At 37.1% G+C, this 14148-nt stretch overlaps 1 long non-coding RNA gene across 2 annotated transcripts; it reads left to right on the top strand.

Annotated features, from left to right (window-relative positions):
- Nucleotides 1–9635: 9635 nt before the first annotated feature.
- On the top strand, nucleotides 9636–13480 carry LOC130466093 (uncharacterized). 2 transcript variants are annotated; one of them, XR_008926119.1, is made up of 6 exons: nucleotides 9636–9749; nucleotides 10647–10703; nucleotides 11000–11106; nucleotides 11314–11360; nucleotides 11460–11484; nucleotides 11568–13480. It is a non-coding gene; the product is annotated as an uncharacterized lncRNA (long non-coding RNA). The 2 variants fall into 2 exon arrangements; XR_008926118.1 differs by lacking the exon at nucleotides 9636–9749 and adding an exon at nucleotides 10180–10336.
- The last annotated feature ends 668 nt before the right edge of the window (nucleotides 13481–14148 follow it).

Raw genomic sequence — 14148 nt, 5'->3', positions numbered from 1 at the left:
GCGTGCGGCCCATGGGCGTGCAACGCGTAGGGTGTTTGCGTTACGATTAAAGATCGTTTTGAATGTTTAATTTGAAAATTCCAGTTCACGTAATTTTAATTAATTTTAAAATTAATAATTTAAATTATTTTCTTGGATTTTAATTTTGAATATTGTAATTATAATAAATTTTATTTATTCTAATTATTTTACTAAAATTAAAATCATGAATTAATTTAAATGCGACTGAAATTAAATTAAACTTTTTGGATTCAATTATAAGTTTATATGAGCTTTAAATTTTAATTAAATTTGTATGTTTCCGGTTGAACTAGAAATACATTTTTATGTTTAAAATTAGTAAAGCATATAAATTTATTGGTTTAAGTGGGAGCGATTTTTAGTCATAAACTCTTGATTAGGTCTACAAATCCTTAAGGTTAAAACAACTTGATTAGAATTAATAAGGACTGAATAATTGGTAGATTATTGGTGTCCTTGATTAATTGCTGCAAATGTTTACGTGATGCATAATGTGTTTTACTAACCAGCTATGTGGGCCATTCATGATAATGAATGGGTGAATGGTATATATTGTATATGTACTGTTTTGCAGGTTATGAAGTGACTAGTATGGCCCAAATAGGATAGAAAATATGGTCTGCGTACCATTAATTTGAATGTAATTGGTCTAAAGTACCAAAGTTATTTTTCAATTCAAATATGGTCTGCGAACCATCAAATAGTTGTAATTAGTTATAGCTTATCCTATTTGAAGAAAATGGTGCCTCCCACGGAGATTTTCAAGACGGACTTTGAAGTCAAAGCTTCAAGATGAAGTCGGGCCATACTAGATCACAAATATCTTATGCATGTTTTAAGTTATTTATTGTTTTAAATATGTCTTAAAATGCATGAGATCAAAAGCTTGATTATGTTGCATGATTAAGGATTTTAGTTCACTTAAAATCTAACCAACATAGTAAGAGCCTTAAGTTCCAAACTTAAAAATTGAGTTAAAAGGTGCCATGCCAAAATATACACTTGCTTGGATATCCTTTACATCAATCTAGTAATAGTTTTCGCTCAGCGAGGTGTTACTTATTGGTCCTAAAGGGGCAAGGTACACAAATAATTGTGAGTACATGTTAGTTTTGGTGAAACTCAACGATATAAGTAAGGAGTCCTTTTATGTCGTGGCAAATTCGATAGGTTTACCTAATAAGTTCTTAGACGTACCTATCAACCAAGAATAGTTTCTAGACTATTAGCAAAAGGCTTTTGCTTACCTAAGATGTTCTAGGATTAAGTCGACAAACTGTGCTTAGTTCTTCAATGATTTTAGGATCTTGGAATCATTTTATTCACACCTGTCGGAACACATAATTTGAATAAAATGCTTAATAAACATTGAATTATGCATGTATGCTAGAATTTAAGTTTATTAAGAGAAACTGTGAATGGTTATTTATTTGTTTATTCTTTTCAATTGTAGTTTTAATATGGCAAACAACAATCAAAACATCATCATGGGTTCTGAGCTTATGGTCAAGCTGAACCTGACAAATTTTCTTGAATGGGAAGCTAAGCTAGTTGAAATAGTCAAACTCAATGGACTTGAGTATGTACTGTCACATCCCATGCCAAGCTACTATACCAGAGACATGACCCCTGAGAGATTTTACGCCTGGGATGCGGATCTCAAAAAGGTTATGAGTCTCATGCTGAACAATATCCCTGATGATTGGGCTAAAAGGTTTGTAGCCTATGAACCTTTTACGCTCATCAAGAATCTGAGGGATATCTGTCGTGGAAGTACGGAGGACAGGGACCTGAACGTCCATGAGTTGATTGAATCAATGTCTGGTCTAAAGGTTAGTTCTCCCAACAGGTGTTATAGGATGGAGGTCCAAGAAACACATGTTCAGCTCCTTCGCACTAAACAGAGGGTAGGCGTCCCACTGAGGTTCCATGTGGATCTTATGTGTTCATATTTTGATCGCCTAAGTCTACTAGGAACACCAATAAGCGAAAGGATGGCAGTCTCTGTCTTGCTCAATTCACTACACAGTGGGTTTGGTCGCTTCAAGCAACTATACCTAAGTGAACCAAGAGAAGAAACAGTTGCAGAATTTATTCACCTTGTCAGAAAGGCTGAAATAGTACTGGACTGTGAAGCCAAAGATTTACTCAAGGCTAGAAAGAGACCATTCAAGAAAGGTGGAAAGTCCAAGGGCAATGCTAAATCAAAGCAGGACAAGTCCACATAAAGCTGTCTTTATTGTGATGGAATAGGCCATTACAAAAGAGAATGTCCAAAGCTAAAGGAAGATCAGAAGAACGGAACAGTCGTTCCATCTTCAGGTATTTTCGTTATAGACTGTATACTTGCTAATTCAACTTCTTGGGTATTAGATACAGGTTGTGGCTCACACTTATGTTCCAATCCACAGGGACTAAGAAGAAGTAGAAAGTTAAGCAAGGGTGAAGTCGACCTACGAGTGGGAAATGGAGCACGGATTGCTGCATTAGCCGTAGGAACTTACTATTTGTCGTTGCCCTCCGGGCTAGTTTTGGAACTGGAAGAATGTTTCCATGTTCCAAGTCTTACTAAAAACATCATTTCAGTTTCTTGCTTGGATGCTAAGGGATTTTCCTTTTTAATAAAAGACAATAGTTGTTCGTTTTATTTTAAAGAGATGTTTTATGGATCTGCTAGATTAGTCAATGGACTTTATTTATTAGATCACGACAAACAAGTATATAACATAAATACCAAAAAGGCCAAAAAGGATGATTCAGATCTCACCTATCTGTGGCATTGTCGATTAGGCCATATAAACTTGAAACGCTTAGAAAGACTTCAAAGAGAAGGAATTCTAGAACCATTTGACTTAGAGGATTATGGTAAATGCGAATCATGTTTACTTGGCAAAATGACAAAGCAACCTTTCTCTAAAGTTGGAGAAAGAGCAAATGAACTATTGGGTTTAATCCATACAGATGTATGTGGACCAATGAGTACAAATGCTAGAGGTGGTTTCAGCTACTTTATCACTTTCACTGATGACTTCAGTAGGTATGGTTATGTCCACCTAATGAAGCATAAGTCTGAATCCTTTGACAAATTCAAGGAATTTCAGAGTCAAGTAGAGAATCAATTAGGCAAGAAGATTAAGGCACTGCGGTCTGATAGAGGCGGTGAATATCTGAGCTATGAATTTGATGACCATCTGAAAGAATGTGGAATTCTATCAGAATTGATGGGTCAGGTCAATGATGGGTCAGGCCGAACTTCCATTAGAATTTTGGGGACATGCACTAAATACAGCTGCACTCACTATAAATAGAGCTCCGTCTAAAGCTGTCGAAAAGACTCCATACGAATTATGGTTTGGAAAGCCTCCAAATGTGTCTTTTCTTAAGATTTGGGGATGTGAAGTATACGTCAAACGATTAATTTCAGAAAAACTTCATCCAAAATCTGACAAATGTATCCTTGTGGGCTATCCAAAGGAAACAAAGGGGTATTACTTCTACAATACATCTGAGAACAAAGTGTTTGTTGCTCGAGATGGTGTCTTTTTGGAGAAGGATCACATTTCCAAAATGACAAGTGGGAGAAAAGTAGACCTCGAAGAAATTCGAGTCGAACAACAAACTCTAGAGAATGCTCAAGATGACATTCAGGATGAAACTCAGAGATCTTTAGAAGAATCTGGTGAGAATCATGGTCAATCTAGAAATGTTACCCCGCGTAGATCGCAAAGATATAGATCTCAACCGGAAAGATACTTAGGTATTTTGACGAACGAGAGCTATGACGTTCTATTACTTGAAAGTGATGAACCTGCGACTTACAAGCAAGCTATGACGAGCCCTAGCTCCAAGCAGTGGCAAGAAGCCATGCAATCTGAATTAGACTCCATGTCTGAAAACCAAGTATGGGATTTGGTCGATTTGCCAGATGGCTACCAAGCCATTGGAAGCAAATGGGTTTTCAAACTGAAAAAGGACAAGGATGGGAAACTTGAAGTTTTCAAAGCTAGATTGGTCGCAAAAGGTTACAGGCAAGTCCACGGTGTGGATTATGATGAAACCTTTTCACCAGTTGCAATGCTAAAGTCTATTCGAATAATGTTAGCAATCGCTGCATATTACGATTACGAAATATGGCAGATGGATGTCAAAACTGCTTTCTTAAATGGCGTTTTAACAGAAACTGTGTTTATGACACAGCCTGAAGGTTTTGAGGATCCAAAGAATGCTAAAAAGGTATGCAAGCTAAAGAAGTCAATCTACGGATTGAAGCAGGCATCTAGGAGCTGGAATATACGTTTTGATGAAGCAGTCAGTGACTTTGGTTTCATCAAGAACGCGGACGAATCTTGTGTATACAAGAAGGTCAGTGGGAGCAAAATTGCTTTCCTAGTATTATATGTCGACGACATATTTCTTATCGGAAATGACATTCCTATGTTGAACTCTGTCAAGATTTGGCTTGGGAAATGTTTTTCGATGAAGGATCTAGGAGAAGCACAGTACATATTGGGCATCAAGATTTACAGAGATAGATCTAAAAAGATGATTGGACTTAGTCAAAGCACTTATATCAATAAGGTGCTTGATAGGTTCAAGATGGCGGACTCCAAGTGAGGCTACCTACCCATGTCTCATGGAATGACTCTAAGCAAGACTCAGTGCCCAAAAACACTTGATGAGCGTAGACGAATGAATGGGATTCCATATGCATCATTGATTGGTTCAATAATGTATGCTATGATATGTACACGCCCGGATGTTGCGTACGCACTCAGTGCTACGAGCAGATACCAGTCAGACCCAGGAGAGGCGCATTGGACTGCTGCCAAGAACATTCTGAAGTACCTGAAAAGGCACAAAGATGACTTCCTGGTCTATGGTGGAGATGATGAATTAATTGTTAAAGGCTATACGGACGCAAGTTTCCAAACCGACAAAGATGATTTTAGATCACAGTCTGGGTTTGTCTTCTGCCTCAACGGAGGAGCAGTAAGCTGGAAAAGTGCTAAGCAAAGCACCATTGCGGATTCTACAACTGAAGCGGAGTACATTGCTGCACATGAAGCAGCAAAGGAAGCTATATGGCTAAGGAAGTTCATAGGAGAACTTGGTGTAGTCCCCTCCATTAAAGGACCAATAGCCCTGTATTGTGATAATAACGGAGCTATTGCACAGGCAAAAGAGCCTAGACACCACCAGAGAGTCAAGCATGTACTTCGTAGATTTCACCTTCTACGAGAGTTCGTTGAAAGAAAAGAAGTCGAGATAAGCAAAATTGGAACTGATGACAACATATCAGATCCATTAACTAAACCTCTGCCGCAGGCGAAGCACAACTCGCACACTGCAGCTATGGGAATCAAGCATATTGGAGAATGGCTTTGATGTCTCTGTTTAATGTTTTAAAGTTTAGAGTTTAAATCTTTGTAAAACATTATTGGTTAAACATTCACAATAAATGAAATGAATTCATTTTTCCATTTAATTTATGGTTTTTTAAATGATGAGTCCCTTCAATTTGACGATATATTCAAGATAGACTGTCAGGACCAGTCCTGTGACTAAGAAATGTCTATCAAGTGAAATTGAATGTCAAAGGTTGAAAATGGTCCCTAATCGGAGTTTTCTATAAAATTGGACGCATAGAAAACGTTAGACGATTAGAATGCAAGATGACTAGTAGTTCTGTTTCTTGAACTATGTGGACATGGCAATGTCATAATCATTTGCATAGATACTTACTTTGAGAAGAATAGTATCGGACAAGACCTATGAAACTTTACTGTAAGAGATGAAAATCTGTCATAAGTAAATTTCATTAAATTATTAGACACTAAATCCTCAATACCTGAGTGATTTGAGATTACTTGTTTGAGAACTGGTTGCTTTGACGTTGACCAACCGTCGCACCGTAAAAGGAGGCTATAAAGGCAACGCTCAGGTAATCACCTATCAAACGAAGTCTAATCTCAAGATCGCAAGATTGGGATTGTCCTCCCATAAATCGGGATGAGATGCTTAAAAGTTGTACAAGGCCACTCGGAGAGCTAGAAACTGTGAAATGCATGGCCGTGCTCGGATGAATCATAGGCTATGATTATCTGTTTATTTGATCAGTTGAACTCTGAAACCGAGGAACACCTCTGGACGTAATAAGGATGACAACTCTTACCTTATGTTCAAGAGCAAGCATCGAGCGACAAAGGAATTAGGAAATGCACACTTGTCCCTAAGGACAAGTGGGAGACTGAAGGAAATAATGCCCTTGGTCCAAGTATGCATTCTATGTTAAGTCTAATAAATGCGGTTCAGTATTAATTAACAAGTTAATAATTCAGTGAGATCAAGTGAGCTGAATGCCTAGCTAGAGGCCGCTTCAGTTCAAGTGGAATTAATGATATTAATCCACAGCTTACTCTTGACTGAACCCGTAGGGTCACACAAATAGTACGTAAACGGATCAAGTATTTAATGGCATTAAATACTCCATCTATGAATATTCGGAACCAACGGATCTTGGTTTCAGTGGGAGCTAAGATCGTCACAGGCAAGAAATGAATACTCCGGAAACGATGATATTGCCGGAAACGGAAATATGGATCGTATCGGAAATATAAATATTATCCAAGTCGTAGATGTTGCCGGAAACGGAAACATGGTACGTATCGGAAAATATTATCGGAAATGGAAATATTGCCAGAATCGGAAATATTGCCGGAAACGGAAATATTGTCAGAATCGGAAATATTACCAGAATCGGAAAATAATTCCGGAAACGGAAATATTAAATATTTGTTCGAAACGGAAATTAATTCCGGAATCGGAAATATTAAATATTGTTCGTATCGGAAATGAATTCCGGAATCGGAAAATTTAATCGGAAGCGCATCGTACGAATAAGCATCGGACGAGGCCTGCCGGACGAGGCCCAGCACGAAGCCAGGCCATCGCCCAGCAAGCCAAGCGCGCCGCACAAACAGCCTCGCCAGGCCCAGCGCAAGGCCAGGCCCAGCAGGCTGCGCAGCGCGCACAGCGCGCACAGCACGCGCAGCGCGCAGCGCGCGCGGGCGCTGCGTGGGCTGCTGCTCGCGCGCACGCATGGGGGCCCATCGTGGCTGCCGTGCGTGTGTGTGCAAGTGTTTGTGTTCGTGCACGTTTCCTAAAACATGCAGAGTTCGGTTAATGATTAAATTCCTAATTCTATTTGATAAATTAATTGAATTAGAGTTCTTGTAGGATTCTAGGTTTAATTAATTTGTATCTGAATAGGATTTCGATTCCCTTTCCATACCCCTATAAATATGAGGCTAGGGCTCACAATTTATAACAAGTTTTAAAGTATTCAAAGTGAGTTTTTGAGAGAAAAATTCAGTCATACATTTGCCTATAAAGTGCCGAAAATAATAGTACCTTAAGGGCGATTCTAGTTGGTCAATCTTAAGGCGGATCCGGACGTGCTGTGGACTATCTACGGAGGGACGACACTTGGAGTCCTAAAGACTTGTTCTTGTTCGGTTCGGGCGCAGCTAGGGAAGGCACGCAACAAAGAGTATGCATCTAAACTATGCTAAATGATTATGTGTAAATAATATGTTTTCCTGGCTTTATGGTTTTTCCGCATGATTTATGAATTGTCATATGTATCATAACCTAACACGAAGAACAGGGGAAGCAGAGGAACAGGGGAGGCGGAAGCACGAAGGGGAGGGAAGAGAGATGGGAGGCGGTGACCGGGGTCTGGGCGTCACGGAGGCGCGTATTCGTGCTGGTGATGGTGGTTGGTTCTGCGGCGGCGGAACCGTAAGGAAAAAGGGAGAGGGTGGTCACGCAAAAACAGGGGAGTTTGTGCGTGACGTGGGTGGTTCTGGGGGGTGCGGTGGTTGCGGCTTGCGCACAGAGGAGATGGAGGGTGGTGCGCGGCCTAAAGGCGGTGCCCGCGGCTGGGCGTGAAGAAGAGAAAAGTCAGGGGAGGTGAGTTGAACCGAAAAGCAGGGGAGGGGCAGGGGAGGTCACGACGAAGGAGGAGAAGAAATAAGGGAGGTGTTTGGGTCGGGTGTTGCGCCGGAGATGGTGGTGAGGGTGGCTGTGAATGGGGCTGCGTGGTTGGGTGGTGATAGACAGCAGGCAGAGGTGGTGGTAGTCGGTGGTTGCAGTGGTCGTTGGTGGTGGTGGCGGTTCGAACAAAGGAAGCAAGGGAGGGGTGATTTCCATTTTTGGTTAACTGATTTTTGATTTAGAAAAATGGAAAGAAAATGGTTGTTTATAATGAAAAGTAGAGTGAAGAAGAAGAGTGAAGACCTTGGAGGCCAAGGCATGAACATGGACTGATTTCAAGGGAAAGGAAGAAAGGAAGAAAAATGCTCCTTCTTGCTTTGTACGTGGAGAGCAAGGAGAGGAAGTGAAATGGAATTTTGCTCTTCAAGGGCATTTTCGTAATTTCACAATATTAGGCCAAAATTCAGAAAATTGATTTATATTATTAGGAAATTAATTAGAATAGAAATGGTTAATTAAAACTAAGTTTCGAAATAATTATTTATAAAAATATCGTTAACGAAAAATAAATTTTCGAATGAGAACGTTCCGAAATTATTAAAAATCCGAAATAAATCACGGAATAATTTAGATTTTTTAAAAAGTAGCTTAAGCTCGTAAAATTTGAAATTTAATCATAGAATCTGAAAATTAATAAATCGTGTAATAATATTAAAAATTCAAGCGAAATAAAACTTCGTTAATTAAAATAAAGTTTGAAATTAATATTTAAAACGATTTTAAGCTAAATAAAAATAACTAAGCATGATTAATCAAATTTAAAAACTTCGGGGTATTACAGTGATTATGTGAATTGTTTTAGAGTTTGTTATAATTTACTTATAAAATATCAACATATAAAATTAAGACAAGAACTAGGTTAAGTTATTGAAATGTTTACTTGTGAATTGTGATATACGGAGTACTAAGTACCTTTAACTAGTGTTTATTGATCGGACATAAGTTAGGCCCGTGCACGATTAGAATCGAGTGCAAGGGGAGTTTAACTCGTTCAAGTTGAGTTTTAAACTCGAGTCTTGATTCGGTCGGTGATTGAACTCACATTAAGATTAAATATCTCTATTATATAAGCCAAGAGCTGAGGTTAGTTTTGTAAATTAACTTTTGGTGTCCACCTTTGAATTGACCAAAATACCCCCACATATTCACATTCAACCCTTCATGGCTTCCTGCTCTCCTCCCTGGGAGTCTTCTCTCTCTCCTCCCCCCTCTCCTCCCCCGTCTTCTCTCTCTCCTCCCTCCCATCCTCTCCTTCGATGTTCATCTCAGCTCGAAAAAATCCATAAATTTTTTTTATAAAAAATCGAGATCTAATTAAAAGATATGAGACCTAATCTTTGTTCATCCCCAATTCGATTCGTTAACTTTGGGAAAATTGGAATGCGAATTGAAGTGGGGTTTGGGTCAGATTTTGAGATGGGTTCGTCATCTTCGTCGAATGTTGCAGATAGATCGGTATTTGATTTGTGTTATTGAGTTCTCACTCGCTGCTTTTCCAGTTCTATTCATTTCTCAAGAAACAGATTATAACTCATTTTTCTTATTTGTTTCATCTTTGTGTTATTGAGGTTTTTTAATCATCAATTGGTGGGGATGGATAAGGAGGTTGCATCGATCGGCCCTTTTCACGTTGAATCTCTTCAAAAATCAAAACCTTCATCATCATCTAACCAGTTGAGTTTCCCAATTTCTTATTTTCGTTTAATTACTGTTTCAATTTTGCTTTACTTATGTCAATTTGGTCGTATGTGAATTTAGAATTTTTTTTGGGTGAAGTTTTTGCAGAGGCGAATTTATGATTTTTGGATAAATTTGTTTTGATTGGATATTGTTGATGTGATTGTATAGTGTTTAGTCTAGAAATGATTAATTTAGGGTGGGTAGTTTAGCATTACCAAAAATCGTTGTTTACAATTCATGGTCAATCAATTAGGTTATCTCTAAAATCGGATCTTCATGTCATTCAATATTTTCTTCCTGTTTTGGGTTTTGGGTTTTGGATTTTGGATTTTGGTTTTTTGTTTTTATTTTAATGTTTATTTAAATTATCTTCTTATTCAAATTGTAACCATTAATTTAAACTTAGTAAATAAGAAACTTTAATGAATTGATGATTAATACGAGTGATCAACGCGGCCTTAAACCAAGAGCTCTTCTTCTTAGTTGCAAACCACTCATTCACGGTAGTAGGGGAAGATCAGTACTTGAGAGCTGGCAGTGTTGGTCTCCCTAATGTTGACGATTTCTTTTCAATGCTATTGTAAGCCATTTTTTCTCCTTCATTGACTCTCAATTCTGTTGTTTGGTTCTGTCCGTAAGGTGTTTGATCAAATGACAACACCATTTCATGTGGTATGTTGCTTTCTTTCATTTCATTTCAGCCTTTTAGAATGGATAAATCAACCATGGTGGTTTTCTTAATTTGCATTTGATAATTCAAGTAGTACAGAATAGTATTGTTCAATTACTTTAAAAAACTAAATTAGTTTTTTTTTTTTTGTATAAAGTATACATTAATGGTTAATACACATAAATCTGAACTTCAATTAAACTTTTACCCTATTGTTCAGATGTAGCACAATCTCCATCTTCTTCGGCTTCCACTGGATCAACTCCAGCTACTCCAGGTAATAATAAAGTTTCCATTTTTGTCCTCTTTCAATTTTGAATGTTAGTCTAATTTTAGATTTGTCAGTTAAGAGTTTAAGATTGGGATTTTGCAACTTAACTAATTGCAAAATTAAGTGCTTTTTGCATTAATAGCTTAATACTATATCCAATTTAGGGTACAAAATTAACAGCTTTTTGCATTACATAGATGGTGGTTGCTGGTAGTTGTGATTTTGTGAATCGGGTTGATTGAGTTACTATCATGAATCATGATTATACTTAATGAATTGATTTGTTCTTGAATTTTTTTCAGGGCAAAGTAACCTTTTTACATTGGAATAAAGGACAGGAGATGGCTCCTACAATTGGGACCGAAGGTGGAACTCTCTTAGTTAGAAAAATACCAGTTCCAGGCCCAAGGTAATTCATGATTGCTTATTTTTATTGTTCTTCATTTTATTTATTTGTGCGATTGAAGGCGAAAATGGGTCAGATCCAGTACTCTGAGAAGTACTTTGATGATACTTACGAATACAGGTATTGATTTTTATTAGTGTGTTAGTATACTTGATTAGTTTTAACAGTTTAAGCTCATATCCATGATTTTGTTGTGGAAATTTTGTCCAGTTAAGCAGAGATCTTCATACATCTATTGTTGAGCAACGCTTTCCATTGTACGTAACTAAACTTTTATGATTCATACTGTATTTACTTCACCAATCTTACTGTTGTTTTGAGTCCTATCATCACTTTTACGACTTTCAATTCTGCAGGTTTGTTATTATTTTACAGAAAATGGTAACTCAACTGAAATACATTCCCTTTTTTTTTTTTGGTACGGAGTGTAATTCAAATGACCTTTTTATATGATGTTTATGCAGTTTCCCAAAGGCGATCTACCTGAATGGGTCTGCAATGCCATGGAGGTTGCAGAAGTTGATATTTCTTCATGCTGTAGATGATCTTCAACGCTTTCCAAGCAGGTTGTTTCCACCAAATTATATCTTATACTTGGTTTTTATGTGCCAATTTTGACTAGGTATCATATATAGGAAGGAACACATGCTTTTACCACAAAACTGTCCGAATTGTGTACCATTTTCGCTTCAGAATATGCACAACCATTTTTATAATTTTTTTCGGTAACTAACAAGACGGTACAGAACAAAAGAGGGTGTTGAAATGAAAAAAGAACTAATGGGTGGTTTAATGTGGAGATTTTTGAACATATACTTATATTTTATATGATTTCTCTAAACCCATACTTACTACACAAGGCAAAAGAATCTCCAAGGATTATTATGACATTCTAATTCTGTGAATTGATGTGGTTACTGGTTATTTAATCCTACCAAATTTGTTAGATTTTACTGCTGTTTGAAATTGACAGCAACTTATAAGATTGATTAAACTTAAGTCTGCTCATAGAACTATTTTACTGTAACATGATCCAAAACCTACTCTAATAGTAGAAAACTCATAGTTCCCTTGCATACTGTGAAATGTATAGGTACTGACGTACTAGTGTAGTGCCCCATCCCTTATTTGTTGTTTTGGTTCTAGCAACGAGTGGTTATCTTCTGTCTTCCGTAGTCCGTTAGGTTCAATTAGGCCGGGTCTATGCTAGGGAGCAACCTGGTGTCTCTTGTCTACTAAAAAGTTGTGGTTATAAGTTGTGGATTGATTGGTTGTACTAAAAAAAATGCTAGATATTTATGGTAAAATCTAAATGCCTTTGACTTGCTCATAATTGTGCTTTGACCATATTGTTGGCACTCCCCTTGGCAAGGTTTTCGGTGATGTTTCTGAGGAACAATCAATTGCGACTGTTATTGAAGCTTTTAATCAGGGTATCAACTTATTTGACACTTCTCCGTAAGTTCATCGTCTTCCTCAAATTTGATGAGCCATTTCTGTATTTCTCCCCAATTTTAGTAGTATCTAGATGTGTATTTTTTGGAATTTTTGGAATTGTAATATGTTATTTTGATTATTGTTGTACGAAAATTGAATTTTTTGTGACCCATTTTGGGGTTAGATCAGTATTTGTCATACTGAAATCTATTAGAGTGAGTTGTCTCGGGTTGGAGACTAATAGAGTGATCGCAAAATTACTCCACCTATATAGCCAATTGATTATGGGATGAACAGGGATACAAGTGTTCTGACTTGGATTCCGGCCAAGCCTATTTTACAAAGTTAACATTATATACTGTAAAGATGCCGCCTTTGTCATTTGATTGGATTAATTAGGATTGTGTTGTTGTAATGATTTGTTATGATGAATCTATTTTGTGGATTTTGCATGTTTGGGTACTTTGGTGCGAAAATGTCGGAGAAAGCGCGTGGGAAGTGTTTGAAAGCACTTGGTGCACCTAGAGGAAGCTCTCTGATTACAAAAGCAGTGATGGGAAGACAACTCTACTTCACTTTGTGGTTCATGAGGTTGTCAGGAACGAGGGGTGACGGTGTGTTATGAACAGGAACAACATCTTAGCCAGAACTAACAGTCACATAAACTCAACCTCAAACCCAAACCCAAACCCGGAGGAATCCAAGTCAAAAGAGGAACAAGAAAAAGAGTTCTTACAGCTAGGATTACCTGTTGTAGGGGGGTTAAGCTCTGAGTTCTCAAATGTTAAGAAAGCAACCACCCTGATTTCATTTTAGACCATTACTTTGAGCTAGAATTAAATAATTAATCTGTATTCCTCAGCTTCTGTTTTAGAACACAGTTCTTATAAGTAGACTGAGTTTATATTTTACTTTATAAGATCAGAAGAAATGTCCCTTAGATTGCAAAATATTTCTTGGTATATTATATACTTATATAGCACAATTTTTAGTTTTTTTTAATACTCGCACGCATCGCGTGCATATAAGACTAGTTTTTACACGTGGTAAGGTTGAAATTGAATGTTTATGACACATTTATTGCATTATTTGAAATTGAGTATTTAAGGCACATTTATTATATTATTTGAAATCTATACTTTGAAGGTGAATCGAGCATTAACAAAACTTTGGCCAATTCAAACACATATATCTTACAATTTATATCGGCTCATTTACATCTATAAACTTTATCATCCCGCTACTCATAAATATATTCATTTTAAACATTTCACAAAAGTTAATTACTTCCTCCGTTTCTGAAAGTTCTTTACGCTTTGAAATATGTGTTCAAAATATGAAAAGTTTGACCGTAAATTCTCACTTTTATATACATTAAAACGTTACATGTAAGGTCTTGTTAGATTGGTCTCGGTATGTATTTTCAAAATATCAAGTTTTATAATTTTTCCACATACGAAATTGGATATATTAATAGTTAAATATTGTATTAGAGTTCGTGCAAATAGTAACTGTAAAGAACTTTCTGAATATACACAAACACTAGTAAACTACACCAATATGAACATAAACACATCCAAAATTTTCCGTTCTTCAAAAAAAAGAAAA

The sequence above is a fragment of the Spinacia oleracea genome, chromosome 1, assembly GCF_020520425.1.
Source record: "Spinacia oleracea cultivar Varoflay chromosome 1, BTI_SOV_V1, whole genome shotgun sequence".
NCBI lineage: Eukaryota > Viridiplantae > Streptophyta > Magnoliopsida > Caryophyllales > Amaranthaceae > Spinacia > Spinacia oleracea.
Note: the sequence above shows the minus strand (reverse complement) of the source record. Positions and strands in the feature narration are given on the sequence as shown.